We start from the raw sequence: 13,195 nt of genomic DNA, 5'->3' as shown, positions 1-13,195 counted from the left end.
CCACATCTGAGTCGTCCTGTCTCCCCTCTGTTTTCTTTTCTGTCCTTATTCCCACCTCTTCCTTGTTCTTTTTTCACAGCTACCTCTTCCTTGCCTCTTCCCATGAGCTGGAAAGCAGAATGATGAATTTCAGGCAGCCTTTTTGCTAGAGAAATGAGGGATGGGGCGGGGAGGGGGATGATGGAGGAAAATAGAAGATTAGACTGTAAGCCCGTCACGGGGCAGGGACTGTCTCTATCTGGTACCATTTGTACATTCCAAGCACTTAGTACAGTGCTCTGCACATAGTAAGCGCTCAATAAATACTGTTGAATGAATAGAAGAGTGAGGGTCCCCGACTGAGAGTCCCTAACACTTTACGTCAAGTATCGAGGTCCCTTTAGCGATGACAGAATGTAAACAGCTTCTGCCTATCTCACTTGCCCTCTCTCAGTGTGATTATTCTTAATCTTTGCCCATGTTTCAAAGGTTAACTGTGTTGCTGGAATCCACACCCCAAAGCTAAATGCACACACAAAATAGAAAGGCTGGTAGAGATTGCTCTATTCAACCTGAGCAGATGAGCTGAGATCAGTCATCCCCCCAGCCTGAAACGGCACCGCTCCTAATCACCCCCAGCACACAGCAGCAGGAAATAGGCTCCTACAGTTAATTGTTGGGGTTTTTTTCCCCATTCTGAATAGCCCTCGGTGTCGCCGGTCTTTCCGGCAGATTTTCCACACAAGACCGGTGGAATTCGAAGAGGAAAATAGAAGCTGTGGATTATAGTTAGAGCTGATCGGTTTCTTGGCCCATCATTTAATCACCCAGGTGGTGCCAAATGATAAAAAACTCAATTATTCAGCTTAGCAAGAGTTCAAAGCATTCCAAACCAGCTTGGAAGATGATTTTTATTTTCCCCAGTCCCGCAGGGTAAGAGAAGGCTAAGTGTATTCGGGAGAAAACCAATATTTTGTCATTCCAATTTTAAAAGAGTTTGTCTCGCCCGGCTGGTTTTGGACCGGAGGGGGAATAACTGCACGTTAAAATTAAATTTTATTTTAACATTTTTGAAAATGTCACTTAGTAATTGTCCCTAGAAGAAAGCAGGACATTTCAATTACAGGAAAAGGCACTTCATTTCTTTTGTTGGTCTGGATCCGTGAGAACTCCCCTCTTTTTTTTTTCTTAATGGTACTTAAGCACTTACTCTGTGGCAGGCACCATAGGAAGCTCAGGGTAGATCCAAGCTAATCGGGTTGGTCTCAGACTGTCCCCGATATGGGGCTGACAGCCTTAATCCCCATTTTCCAGATGAGGTTACTGAGGGCCAGAGAAGGGAAATGGCTTACCCAAGGTCACACAGCAGACAAGTAGCATGTCTTTCAGACTCTCAGGTCTGAGCTCTATCCACTGGGCCATTCTGTTTCTCTCTGGGAAAGAAGCTGCCCGACTGCCTTGCTTTTCAGAGCTCCCAGCAATCAAGCGGTGTTATATATTGAGCACTTGCGTGCAGAGCCCTGTACTAAGTGCTTCAGAGAGTACAGTAGGACAGTGTAACAGACACATTCCCGGCCCACAGCTAAGAAGGGTGAAGAGGTAGCAGAAGTCCAATAAATTCCCAATTTTCCAATTGTCGGGCAAGTTTTGGATGTGATTATTGTGACTGCTACATGCTTTGGTCCAAATGGATTCATTGCGAGTTTGTTGTTAGGAGCTCAATAAATGCTACTGAATGAGTCAATGAGAGGTTGGACAGGAGGGGGGAAGAGAGACCCATTTGGAACACAAAGCTTTCATTTGAGAAGCAGTGTGGCTTAATGGAAAGAACCCGAGGCTGGGAGTCAGTGGACCTGGCTTCTAATCCCGGCTCTGCCATTCGGCTGCTGTGTGACCTTGGGCAAGTCGCGTCATTTCTCTGGGCCTCAGTTTCCTGTAAAATGGGAATTTGATACCTGTTCTCCACCCTATTTAGACGGTGAGTCCCTCGTGGGATAAGGACTGTGTCCAACCTGATTATCTTGTAACTATCTCAGGATTGAGAAGAGTAATTAGCACACAGTAAAAGCTTAAAAAATACCACAATTACTTGCCGGCTATCAACTTGAAAAGGTTCAATTTTTAATACATATTGGATAGCCGCAGTATTTGTGGTAGATCACCATAATCTACATGGATTCATTCTTGAAGTAGCTTTGTCCCAGTGGAAAGACCCCGGGCCTGGGAGTGGGACCATCAAGGGTTTTAATCCCGGCTCGGCCACCTGTCTGCTGTGTGACCTTGGGCAAGTAACTTCAATTCTCTAGGCCTCAGTTTCCTCATTTTACAAAATGGGGATTCAATCCCTCTTCTCCCTTCTAACTCGGAATGTGAGCCCCATGTGGGACCTGATTACTGCAAATCTATCCCAGTGCTTGGCACATAGTAAGCACTTACCAAATACCACAATTATTATTATCCCTCGTCATCTTACCGTACTTCTGAGGAATACGGAGGGGAGGAATTATCATCCTAGACTGGAAGCTTGCTCTGGGCAGGAAACGTGTCTGTTTATTGTTAGTTTTGTACTCTCCCAAGCATCTAGTACAGTGCTCTGCATGCAGTAGCGCTCAAAAAATCCAATTGAATGAAAGGAATCATATTTATTCACACTGGAAATCTCTAGCTCACACAAGATCAAATTTTTCCTCAGCATCTCCATCTGACTGCAGTCTACCAGAACTCACCCAACAGCATTTGAGTAATTTCCCCAGGACTACATGGGATGAGTCCGAGCCCTCCTAAGAACGACTTTATGAGCATCTCTCTATGCTAGGTACTCAAACCACAGCCATCATTCACCTTTAATTCTCTCTCAGAAACATCCACACCTCCCCCTGCCCCCGGCAGTTAAATAATTTGTAGTTAACATGTTGGATGTGGCCCAGTTCAATTCGGCCAACAGGCTGCTAATTTCCCAACCTCTGTGAAAAGTAGCAATAAAAGGAGGTCTTCAGTCAACCGCAGCTGAGACGGTTTAGTTAGTGATCAGGTAAGTAGGAGTATTTACTGATGCGCGGTGAAATGTCCCGTAGCATTTTCCACTATCTTCTTGGTGTCCTATTAGAAGCCACAAGGCATGAGGGAACTTGTAAGCCGTTAACTGGGGAGGCTTTATCCAAGAAAGAAAAGGCTTTAAATTTTCTCAGAAACTTTCCATCCTCACCTCTTCCCTGCCCTTTCCCCAGTCAACCAAAACACTGCAATTGAGAGGTTCACCACCTTTCAAAATGATTGTTGGATCAGGTATGAAGCCTTTAAACTAATGAGCCGGGACAGTTAGGCGAATAGAAAAGGAGTCTGGAAGAAGTTGATTATCCGCACTGTAATAGCCTTCTAATTATCAAGAGCATAGGGATTGAGGGTAAAGTGCTAAACACCTAGGTAATCTCCCCCCCCCCCCCCCCACCTCCACAGCCTTATATTCTGCCCCTTTCCCTACCTCTAGTTTATTTTAGGACCCAACTGCTCTGTTAGTTTGTAAGATCCTCAAGGGCAACGTCGTCGTCTACCTACTTTCTTTTACTCTGACTCCCTCTGACTCCCAGGCCCGGGCTCTATCTACTAGGCCATCTTGTCTCTCGTCTATTTAGAATTGGTTTCTAAAATATCTTCACCCATTATTGGTCCATGCATAAGAGGATTTGGCTCAGTGAAAATTTCCTAATAAAAATCCCATTAACTAAGGGTACATTGAATGGAAAGAAGAAATGACTGTATTCGGGTATTTACTTACTAGTGCCGAATTTCAATCCTTTGAGGAGATTAAAATACATTTATATCAAGATAAAAACAACATCGACAAGGGATTTTTGAGGCAAAGCAAAACCTGACGGGATTTATTTGCTATCACTCATGTTTCTCTCAGGAATTACCAATTGTAAAATCACATCAAGTTCTCTATAAAATCCATAAGCTTCTTAGCGTCGATAAGGCTCTTACCTTCGACCTTAAAATGGGAATGGGAATTTGATATGAGATTTCTCTCCCTTGGTAGGATGTCTTGTGAACCATGATGAAACTCCTCTACGGGTCTGATAATAGATCAATCAATCAAAGTGTATTTTTTGAGCACTTACAATCAGTCCATCATACTGATTGAGCCTTTACTAAAAAATGGTGGAGCTGGGATTAATAATAATAACTGTAGTATATGTTAATTCCTTACTATGTGCCAAGCACTGTTTTCAGCGCTGGGATAGACATGAGGTAATCAGGTTGGACACAGTCCCTGTCCCACATGGGGCTCACAGTCTTCATTCCCTTGACAGATGAGGGAACTGAGGCCCAGAAAAGTGAAGTGACTTGTCGAAGGTCACACAGCAGACAGGTGGCAGAGCTGGGATTAGAACCCAGGTCCTTCTGACTCCCAAGCCCATGTTTTATTTACTGGGCCACGCTGCTTCTCTTGACTGTAATAGTCCCTGACAGACAAGATGTAAATCTTTAGGCTTAAATCCCTCTCTTACTGGATTGAAAGTAGAACTGTGAACCTTGACTCGATTGCTGAAGTCTGAGGGAACTTTGTTCAGTCGGGTTCATTCAGATGAATCAAGGGGAAAAATCGTTGCTTAGAGGAACGAGCACAGGATTGGGAATCAGTGAATATGCATTCGAATCCTAGTTCCGCCATTTTTTTAATGGCACTATTTAAGTGCTTACTATGTGTCAAACACTGTTCCACATGCTGGGGTAGATACAAGTTAACTAGGTTGGACTCGGTGCCTTTCTCACACAGGGCTCGCAGTCTAAGTAATAATTATAATAAAAATAATTATGGTATTTGTTAAGCGCTGTGTGCCAGGCACTGTATTAAACGCCTGAGTGGATACAAGCAAATCGGGTTGAACACGGTCCCTGTCCCATGTGGGACTCACAGTCTCAATCCCCATTTTACATATGAGGAAACTGAGGCCCAGAGACATGAAGTGATTTGCCCAAGGTCACACAGAAGACAAGTGGTGGAGCAGGGATTAGAACCCATGACCTTCTGACTCCCAGGTCCACGCTCTATCCGCTACACCAGGGAGAACACTTGTCTGCTGTTTGACCTCGGGGAAGTCACTGAACTTTTCTGTGCCTAACTTATCTCCTCTGATTAAGACAGTGACCCCCAAGTGGGACAGGGACTGTGTCCAACTTCAATATTTTGTATGTCTCCCGGCAATTAATAAACACTTAACAAGCACTAACACACGCACACACATTTTTTTGCCTCTTGCAGATGGGACCTGTGTTTTCCAGGTTGGATGTCAAAAGCTGAGAAAGCCCTAGTGCTTTCAAAACTAGGTTATGCAGGGCTCATTAGGGTAGTTGATCAAAAAAGTAGGACATTTGGCCATGTTGCCTACGTTCAGGGGAATAAATAAGTGAGCATCCCAATTGAGAAAGATTAATTGCACTCTATTCAATTATCACAGGAAAAACAGCATGGCCTCACGGATAAACCACGGGCCTGGGAGTCAGAAGGGCCTGGGTTCTAATCCCGCCTCTGCCGCCTGTCTGCTGTGTGACCTTGAGCAAGTCCTTTCACTTCTCTGTGCTTCGGTTACCTCATCTGTAAAATGGGGATTAAGAGTGTGAGCCTAGTGTGGGTTATGAACTGTGCCCATCCTGATTATCTTGAATCTCTCCCAGTGCTTAGAACATAGTAAGCCCTTAATGAAGTCCATAAAAAAATAAATTTCCTAGCACAAGACTACAATCGTGTTATCTTCCTCCTAATATTCAATATTCAAAGTTTTAATATTGTTTAAAACGGATTTTTCATTACGTGCCCTGGAGGGACGTAGCACAGCCTTAAGAAAATGTTTGTGAAATCAGGTCATTAGTGGAATGTGTTGAATATTTAAAAAGCAAACAGCATTAGAAATGAATTTATATTTCTCTTCCTTGGTTGAACCTGAGGTCTATTATTCATCAGTTTCACACGTAGGGTTAAAGATGCAGGTACTGTTTTAACTAGAGAAAAGAAATGTGTTCCCTGGATTCTTATTTGCACCCTTTACTCACTTCCCCGCCCCCTCCCCCACCCAGTAGTTGATTGATTGATTGATTAATTGAAGAGAAACTCCAAATTTGTTAGCCATTGGAAGGGAGAGCTGCTATTACAGCGTTTGAGTAGAAAATCAAAATACCCCATCTGGAGAACTTGGGTAAAAATAAAGCTTTGCCTTTATCTGGAAAGGGGAAAAGGTGTGGAACAGTTTGAAAAATGTAAACAGTCACTGCAAAGTCTCTGTTTTCATTAGCTACTAAAAGCCTACTAGAAATGTTGCAAGCTTAAGGAACCCCAGAATGAGGTTTTTCACAGCTGGTGTGATTTTAAGGGAGATTAGATGAAATGGCATGGGGCTTTGAATAGCAGCCAGGAAGATCTCCCCGGAGAGGTTGTCCAAGCTCAGTAAACAAGTCTCGTAAAAGCTGTGTGTTCTCTTTCAAGAATCCTAATTGTTATTCACCAAATTAATCTGCCCTCTCTCCCAGAGAGACCTGATTGATCCCAATCTACCATCAAGGACCCAAGGCAACATAAACTTAATCCCGTCACTGAATTCTGCTACCTACACAGGCACTCTTCAGGGATGCTTGGATAAAACAACATGAAAAGCAGAATGGATTCAGACACCAAGACATCTGTTTTCAAATAACACAGAAGGCTGGACATCTCTACAGCTCCTTCCACTCCCTCGACTTAAGGTAAGGTTTGAGCCCTTTTTGTCATTTTCCCTATGGCTGTACCATTTGGTCCTGATTCTACTGTGAGACACAACCGTATGAGATTCTACCGTATGAAACCTCAGAGATTTCACCTATGAGCCGATGCAGCATCGAACAGCAGGAGAAAGTAATGAACAGTGAGATTCTGAATCACAATCTCTCCCTCGTTAGAGCTTAAGGTCTTTAGGGGTGGGGAATGTTTCGTTTTGTGATTCTGAACTTCTCCGAAGATTCTCTGAGGCACAATCTCAAGCAATGTGACTTGGTCGTGGAATGTTGGGCGACCCCCACAGCAATTAATCCATGGTATTTATTTTTTGATATTATCTGTGAAGTGCTTACTATGTGCCGGGCGCTAGAGTAAGTGCTGGGACAGATACCAGTTGATTAGGTTGGACACAGCCCCTTTCCCACAAGGGGCTCATAGTCTTAATCCCCATTCTACAGATGTGGAAACTGAGGCCCAGAGAAGTGAAGTGTCTTGCCCAAGGACATACAGCAGATGAGTGACGGAGCTGAGATTGGAACCCAGGTCCCTTGGCTCCCAGGCTCGGCCTTTTTCCACTAGGTCACGCTGCTCCACGAATCCAGTATTCGGAAACTCAGTGAAGGAATTCCCGGATACTTTTCCCCGGAGCTCATGACTTTAGTATCTACACTAGGAGATTTAGCTCTCACACATTCCCACAGAGTATGAAAATCCTTTCAAAGGGAGCAGAGTAGGAGAACGGCGAGAGCCGTTTTCTCTCTAATGAAAAATGAGGAATCTTCAAGTCCCATTTCCATTAACTGCAAGAACTCAGGGAAAGATCAGAGTGGTTCGAGCCTGCGTGTCTTCATATGTCACTAGAGCGTGACATTTCTAATTAAGGTTATTGTCATCCTGAGAGAATAAGGTTGTAGAACATTAGGCTGTGCATTTTGCCAAAAAAAAGGGGGGGCTTTGTTTCCTGATTACCTGTTAATTTCCTTTAAAGTCAGATTAATATGCCCTGTTATGAGGTCACGGTCATTGAGTAGGTGGCTGTCTCTTGACATGATCATACTCAAATTATTTCATTCATTCAATTGTATTTATTGAGCGCTACTGTTCATTCCAAGCGCTTAGTACAGTGCTCTGCACATAGTAAGCGCTCGATAAATACTATTGAATGAATACTGTGTGCAGAGCACTGTACTAAGCTCTTGGAGAGTACATTTCAGCAACAGGTGACGAAAACAAATGAACAGAGTTGTATATCTATAGTTGTCCTGTATCTTTGAGATGCTGATTAGGTTTGCCAATGGAGATGAAAATATTGTTGTGGAACAGACACACTGTTTATCAGTATGGAGAGAGCCGGGTCACATAAGAACAAAATACATAAGGAAGGCCATTCGTAGGTACCAGTAATAGCATTTATTCTTCAATCAATCAAACAGTTGTATTTTTTGAGCACTCACTGTATGCAGAACACTGTGCTAAGCACTTGGGAGAATACAATAAAACAGAGTTGTTAGACATGTTCCCTGCCCACAACGAGTTTACAGTCTAAAGGGGGAGAGAGACTTTAATATAAATGAAGAAATTATGGATACAAACGTAAGGGGTGAATAAAGGGAGCGAACTGGAGCGATGCAGAAAGGAATGGGAGAAGAGAAAAGGAGTCTTTAGTCGGGGAAGGCTTCTCGGAGGAGATGGGCCTCCAAAGAGGCTTTTTGCACGCGCGGAGAGTGATCGTCTGTCGGATATGAAGAGGGAGGGAGTTAAAGGCCAGAGGCAGGATGTGGGTGAGAGGCTGGCAGTGAGGTACAGTAAGAAGGTTGGCATTAGAGAAGGGAAGGAGCGGGTTAAACACCTACTGTGAGTAAAACCCATTACTGTGCACTTGAAAGAAATATACCAGTGAAAATCAGACACAGTCTGTGGCCTTCAAGGAGCAGACAATCTAACTAACAATGAATAAGTTAACTGTATTGAATGCTGACTGTGGGCAGAACACTGTCCTAAATGCTTGGGAGAGTATAATACAACAGAGTTGGTAGACATGTTCCCTGCCTACAAGGAGCATTGTTATCCACAGTACACCAAAAAGACATTAAAGGCCAGGTCAAGGAGAGATGTCATGGGCGATAAGGATGGGTCGCTAGAGAAGCAGAAGAATGGTGACTGTTGTTGTATTGTACTCGCCCAGGCGCTTAGTACAGAACTCTGCACAGATTAAGTGCTCAATAAATATGATTGAATGAATGAATTTCTGCAACTCTGATCGCCTCAGCCCCAGCCCGCCTGATGTCCTAAAAATTGAAGTGACTTCATACTGCCTATGGTGTCTCACCCTCCCTGAACTGGATCAGGGCCCGATGAAAAGTCACAGTGGGGTCAGACCAAGATCAGACCAGCTCTTCATTCATCTATTCGTATTTGTTGAGAGCTTTCTTTTTGCAAAGCACTCTACTAAGCTCTTGGGAGAGTACATTGTAACAATAAAACAGACACATTCCCTGCCTACAGTGAGCTTACGGTTCAAGAGAAGCAGCATGGCCTATTGGTACGAACCCGGGCCTGGGAGTCAGAAGGACCTGGGTTCTAATTCCGGCTCCACCATTTGTCCGCTGGCTCACCTTGGGCAAGTCACTTCTCCATCGGTTACCTCATCTGTAAAATGGGGATTAAGACCGTGAGCCCCACGTGGGACAGGAACTTTGTATCTACCCCAGCGCTTAGAACAGTGCCTGGCACATAGACTGCGAGCCCGTTGTTGGGTAGGGATTGTCTCTATCTGTTGCCGAATTGTACTTTCCAAGCGCCCAGTACATTGCTCTGCACACAGTAAGCGCTCAATAAATACGATTGAATGAATGAACATAGTAAGTGCTTAACAAATACCACTGAAAAAAGAAGTTGTAGCAAACAAAACCTAGTACTGTACCTCAGATATGGTGGCAACGGGATTGCGGGAGGAATTATGTGACATCCTCAGGGTTTGGGAATGGGATATATCTATCATCCATTTTCCCTTTAATAACCCACAGAGCCATCGATGGTATTTACTGAGCCCTTACTGGGCACAGAATACTGTACTAAGCTCTTGGGAGAGTACAGTACAACCAATTCGGTAAACACGTTCCCTACCCACAAGGAGTTTACATTCTAGAAGGGAAAAACAGTCTGGAGGGCGATAGCAAACCATCTATACATGTATTCTACGTAAGTTTTAATATTCGTTGTAATTACCACGTTGGACCCAGAAGGGTGAGAACGACTTGCAGTTACTTTAGGTGGATTGTGATCTTCTAGGGCAAATCGGGTTTAAAAGAACCATGTGATTCTCCCAGGAAGCGGAAAGAGACCTTTTACACCCTCATTAGTAGAGTTGTGCTCTTCAGCGGTGGAGATGAAAACCAACCATCCGACCTTCTGTAATTAGTGCAAGGGAAAGGGTGTTGGTGAATGTAAATAGAGGGAAAATAAAAGCTCAGGCCTTTGAGACCTCTATCTTTGCAGGGAAAAGTTAATCACTCTTCCTGCACAGTAGCAGAGTCAAATGTCAGCTCCGAAAGTGTCTTATTTCAAGTTCCTTATTTGCCTGTGGTCAGAGGGCTAAAATAGCAGACAAATCAGGCGTGCCGACTTCAAGAGACAAGTTGCTGTCCTAGAGAGGAGCTGCTGGGGAGATTGAGGTGCACTTATGTATGGATCTGTAATTTATTTCTATTAACCTCTGTCTCTCTCCCCCTCTAGACGGTAAGCACCTTGTAGGCAGGGCATGTTCTACCAACTCTGTTCTACTGTCCCCTTTCAAGTGCTTAGCACAGTGCTCTGCACACAGTAAGGGCTCAATAAAAGCCATTAATTGAGATGCCAAGATGCAGATTTGACATAACAAAAGCTATGGCGAGTTACAAAGCCTTTGGTGCCGGAACACAAATAAACAGTGCCGCTCTGGTTCGTTTGTTTTTTTTAAGGGTATTTGTTAAGCCCTTCTTTCAGTTCAGTAGTATTTATTGAGACCTTACTATGTGCCAAGCACCTTTCTAAGTTCTGGGGTAGATATGAGATAATCAGGTCCCACATGGGGCTCACAGTCTAAGTAGGAGGAAGAAAAGGTATTGAATTCCCATTTGCAGGTAGGGAAACAGAGGCACAGAGAGATTATGTGACTTGCTCAAGGTCACACTTCAGGCAAGTGGAGCCGGATTAGAACACAGGTCTTCTGGCTCCCAGGCCTGGGCTCGTTCTACACTGCTCCTCTTCCAAATGTGGACTTAGGAATTGAGCAAAAAGGGATTCAGGTTTAGAAGGACCAGTTCCACTCGGCTATAATGTTAAACAATATAATAGCTACGTGGTCGATGCTCTTTCTTCTAGGCCAAGGCTGTAATGTGGGGGGAGAAGCAGCGTGGCTCAGTGGAAAGAGCATGGGCTTTGGAGTCATGGCTCATGAGTTCGAATCCCAGCTCTGCCCCTTGTCGGCTGTGTGACTGTGGGCAAGTCACTTAACTTCTCTGTGCCTCAGTTCCCTCATCTGTAAAATGGGGATTAAGACTGTGAGCCCCACGTGGGACAACCTGATTCCCCTATGTCTACCCCAGAGCTTAGAACAGTGCTCGGCACATAGTAAGCGCTTAACAAATACCAACATTATTATTATTATTATTATGTGATCATCATTCATTCAGCCCATTTTATTGAGCACTTTGTTATGCAGAGCTCTGTACTAAGCACTTGGGAGAGGACAATACAACAATAAACAAATTCCCTGCCCACAGTGAGCTTGGTGGGGGGGGGAGGGGGAGGGCGATTGTCATCACCAGTGGTATTTATTGAGCACTAACTGTGTGCAGAGCACTGTAATAATAATAATGTTGGTGTTTGTTAAGCGGTTACTATGTGCAGAGCACTGTTCTAAGCGCTGGGGTAGACACAGGGGAATCAGGTTGTCGCACGTGGGGCTCACAGTCTTAATCCCCATTTTAGAGATGAGGTAACTGAGGCGCAGAGAAGTTAAGTGACTTGCCCACGGTCACACAGCTGACATGTGGCAGAGCTGGGATTCGAACCCATGACCTCTGACTCCAAAGCCCGTGCTCTATCCACTAGGCCACACTGCTTCCCTGTACTAAGCGCTTGGGAGAGTACAATACAGTAGAGTCTGGTAGACATGTTCCCTGCCCACATCAAGCTTAATAGTCTAGAGTGGAGACAGACATGAATATGAATAAACAATTCATCATACACAATTTTTAGATATGTACATTAGTCCTTTTCAGGCTGAAGGTGGGGCGAATAGCAAATGCCTCCAGAATGAGGTTTTTTGGCTACAGTGCTCCACAGTTTGGGCAGGGAAAAGTGGCATATTTGTGCATATGTGGCAAAATACGGTGATGTGAACAGTGCAACTTTTTTCTTTCTGCAAGGCATTACAAGAATGCAACAACCTCATTGTAGGAGAAATATTTGTTATACTGTTCCACTGTACTCTCCCAAGTGCTTAATACAGTGCTCTGCACTCAGTAAGCACTCAGTACAAATGATTAACTGACACAAACACACACACATACCTACTTACCTACCCACCTTTCCACTCAACAAGACTCTGCACTGCTTCTCAGAAGTTCCTGTCTCTACCCTAATGCTGACTGGGACCCAAATCTCCTTGAAGTTCCACTCGCTAATGTCGATGAGAAAACCTCTTCGGACAGGCGGCCTGTTTGATCTGGCCAAGGCTGGGGAAGTTTCACCTCTTTTCCGTCTGTAGCGATAGATCAACCGGAACGTGTTGGTACGTGATGAGTGCTTACCTACACGAGAGCTCCGGTCAGATTGGCAGAAGATGTGAGCGTCAATAAAATTCCAACGTGGAGGTGTAACGCCTGGATCTTCTTTCCGATCTGGGTTTGCCAGCACGGACATGCAGGACTTTCTGTTATTCTTTCAGTTCCAGTGATCTGGAAATTTGTTTGGTTTGTTTTGGTTTTTTTTTTGGTATGGTACTTGTTGAGTGCTTACTATTTTGCCAGGCACCGTTCTAAGCGCTGGGGTAGAGCCAAGCAAATCAAACTGAAACACAGTCCATGTCCCACATAGGGATCCCAATCTTAATCTTCATTTTCCAGATGAGGTAACTGAGGCACAGAGAAGTGAAGTGACTTGCCCAAGGTCACACAGCAGACAAGTGGTGGAGCTGGGATCAGAACCCAGGTCCTTCTGGCCCCCAGGCCCGTGCTCTATCCACTAAGCCACGCTGCCAGACTTTTGGCGTAAAATGGCTTGCAAATTGCCTCTACTGGAGCCTGCTTAATCAATTGATGGTATTTCTTGAGCACCTACTACGTGCACAGAACTGTACTAAATGCTTAGGAAAGTGATTATGGGTATGTTCTCTGCCCATAATGAGCTTACAGTTTAGAGACCGGCATTAATATTTATAATATATAATTTAAAGATAAGTACTTAAGTGCTGTGATGTAAAGA

At 44.3% G+C, this 13,195-nt stretch overlaps 1 long non-coding RNA gene across 1 annotated transcript in view; it reads left to right on the top strand.

Annotated features, from left to right (window-relative positions):
- LOC120638866 overlaps positions 1 to 13,195 on the top strand; it is a 119,592-nt gene that overhangs the window by 33,055 nt on the left and 73,342 nt on the right. The window contains exon 2 of the long non-coding RNA XR_005660881.1: positions 6,590 to 6,717. This is a non-coding gene — a long non-coding RNA (uncharacterized LOC120638866). The remainder of the gene's footprint in view (positions 1 to 6,589; positions 6,718 to 13,195) is intronic.

Source organism: Ornithorhynchus anatinus, chromosome 15 (assembly GCF_004115215.2).
Source record: "Ornithorhynchus anatinus isolate Pmale09 chromosome 15, mOrnAna1.pri.v4, whole genome shotgun sequence".
Lineage (NCBI taxonomy): Eukaryota > Metazoa > Chordata > Mammalia > Monotremata > Ornithorhynchidae > Ornithorhynchus > Ornithorhynchus anatinus.
This window is presented reverse-complemented; position numbering and strand designations above follow the sequence as displayed.